This window comes from Galeopterus variegatus, unplaced genomic scaffold (assembly GCF_000696425.1).
Source record: "Galeopterus variegatus unplaced genomic scaffold, G_variegatus-3.0.2 Scaffold164, whole genome shotgun sequence".
Taxonomy (NCBI): Eukaryota; Metazoa; Chordata; class Mammalia; order Dermoptera; family Cynocephalidae; genus Galeopterus; species Galeopterus variegatus.
Window position 1 is genome coordinate 473,643 of NW_007726275.1, and position 2,861 is coordinate 476,503.

Sequence of the window (2,861 nt, forward strand, 5' to 3'; positions counted from 1 at the left end):
TATTTCACTTAGCGTAATATCTTTAAGTTTCATCAGTGTTGTAGCATGTATCAGAATGTTCTTTTTTAAGGCTGAATAATGTTCCAACGTATGCATATACCACATTTGTTTATCCGTTCATCTGTTGATGGACACGTGTGTCGTTTCCACCTCTTGGCTATTGTGAATGCTGCTGCTATGAACATTGGTGTAAAAATATCTGTCCAAGTCCTTGCTTTCAATTCTTTTGGGTATATACCCAGAAGTAAGATTGCTGGATCATATGGTAATTTTATTTTTAATTTTTTTAGGAATCACCATACTGTTTTCTACATATTTTTAATTTTTTAAAGATCTTTTATATTTTCCCCCACTTATTTATTCATTCCAAGCTGCTTCCTTCCTTCCTGCAGATTTAAGCTGGCATTTGGAATTATTCTCCTTCCGTGGGGACTCATAGCACAAGTCTGCTGGAAACAAAGTCTCTCAGCTTTTGTTTGACTAAAAATTACTCTCAAGAAAATATTTATTGACGCTTTAAAATTTTTCTTTCCATATTATGCAAAATAAACATAATACACAAAATACAGTAAAATGTACTTTTCCCATTTCAAATAAATATATTTTACCCTTGTAAAAAAATGTATTAGTCTGTGTAATTCACCACAGAATATTTATTACTCAGTAAAATAAAGCAAAGATACTCTCTAGTTAAATTGCCATTTGTTTTAATGATTCTCACAAGCATTTTTCTGGAGAAAAAGAATACTATTCTCCATAGAATTATATTGATTTGGAGACTGTTACTTCTTGTTTGGAGAAGGCAAAAATTGCTCTTCTAAAAAGTGTTTAGGGTCAAAAAGAGTCTTAGTTTGGGAGAAAAATAACATCGAAGTCTTTGCTGAGTCAAGTAACTTATGGATATGTTCTTGTTAATACTTCCTAGAGACCAGGCTACATTCCGAATTATAATGACTCCTATGTATCACACTGGTAATTTCCAAAATTAGTGGTTAAGTATTTAAGTTAACAGTCATGTATGTAATATAAACTCAAGACAGAATTTTAAAGCCCCATTAATAGGAAAGACTAAAAATAATGGAGCTATACGGGACAAATTTATCTTTTTCACAATCGTTGTCCTTAACATTATAAGAGCTGAAATCTACTCAATTATTCAGACTTACTGCAGGCTTATGCACACATAGATCCCTGATCAGTTTAAGACAATGTGTTCGTTTGCTCTTTTAAGTGGTAAGAATATTTTAGTAACCAGCAAAAATCACATTAGGTAGTCACCAATCTTGAAAGTTTTCTTATGTATAATCTAGTCTCCCTCTAAAGAATATATAACCGAGTAATAAAAGCCATTAGTATTGTCTAGCTTCCTATGTTAGCAGTTAATTGGTATTTTATACACTAGATGGCAGAAGGATATCAGTCTTTACTGTAGCTCCGATTCTACTACACATGGCTCATTTACATGGGTGCAGAAATGCTGATCAACTGTGCCACCTCAAACATAACTATGTTCAGTAAAAGTCTTACATAGGCTATAAAATGGGTATTAGATCTGTCCTCAGCATTACAAAGGACATCAATTATTGTCCTGATGGTGACTTATAATACAAAACTTTTTCTTCTTCATTTTAAAGGGTAAGAAAGTATACACCTAGGCCTTCTTTTATGGCAACATCTTTATTTATACAAATTTCTGAAACAGGTAAGTGTGTACTCAAAAAATTCACAAGTTGGATAAAACAAGTTCGTGGCTTCCTTCTTTGACATTCTTTATAACTTCTCCATCTCAAAATGTGTATTAAAGCTGTTTGCCATGGATGTGTGTTCAAAGATCCTCAACAGGCTTGGTTTCAACAGTTCTACCAAGTGACATGACAGATGCTGAGAGGTGTTATTCTTCACAGGCATCATTTGGTCTGTCCCAGGCTCCCTTCTATCATAAAACTGAGCCCAGAGCAGAGCTATGGTAAGAATCATGGCCCGGATTTGTGTCACTCCAGCAGAGAATCCCAGAAACCTTAGCACCTGCAGTTGTTTGGTTCCTCTCAAAAAGGAATACGTTTTCTTCCCAGAACCCTCTTGATAAAAGTCACTGAGATCTTCCCGGTGGGCCTGTTTGGAACATCCTGGGAATTCCTTCACACAGCAGGAATCTGGAGGCTAGTCCATCTCTGTCATTTCCAACCAGTCAGCAAAATACACCACTCCATAGCACTTAAACTCTCTCTGAAAAAAAAACTCCAAGCATGAGTAAGCCAACAGTATCTAGGTAGGCCATCATTTGTCATTCTGGATTTCAAAGTGACCATTTCTGACCACTGTACTGGAACCGTAAGTTCCTGCTCATATGTCCAAAAGCCACAAGCCAGCTCTACACAGAAAATAAAAAAGTAAACTTCCAAAGTAAGTTTTGGAGGCTGGGAAGCCCATGGTACAGAAGGCACATCTGGTGAGGGCCTTCTTGGTGGGAACTCTCTACAGAGTCCCATGATGGTGCAGGCAATCACATGGCGAGAATAGCAAGAGAATTCTCTCATGTGCTCTCTCTTAACCTAATTTTTATAAAATATTTTCATGGGGCATAGATTCCTAAGTTATCAAGTTTTTTCCTTTCACCTTTCCTTTAAAGATGTCATTCCATTTCTTCTGACTTCTATAATGACTCTTAACAAGAAAGCCATAGTTCTTATTATCCCCCTGAACTTAATGTTTTCTTCCTCTGGCTGTTTTAAGGATTTCTTTTTTTCCATTGGTTTTAGAAAATTGACTCTGGTATGCCTAGGTCTGGTTGTTTTTGTTAGTTTGTTCTTTGTTTTTGTATTTATTCTGCTTAGGGTTTGCTGAGCTTCTTGAATATGTGA

General features: G+C 35.8%; 1 pseudogene; it reads right to left on the bottom strand.

The window, feature by feature from the left end:
- Nucleotides 1-1,770: 1,770 nt before the first annotated feature.
- The window catches only part of LOC103610452, a 12,045-nt pseudogene continuing 10,954 nt past the window's right edge, over nucleotides 1,771-2,861 (bottom strand).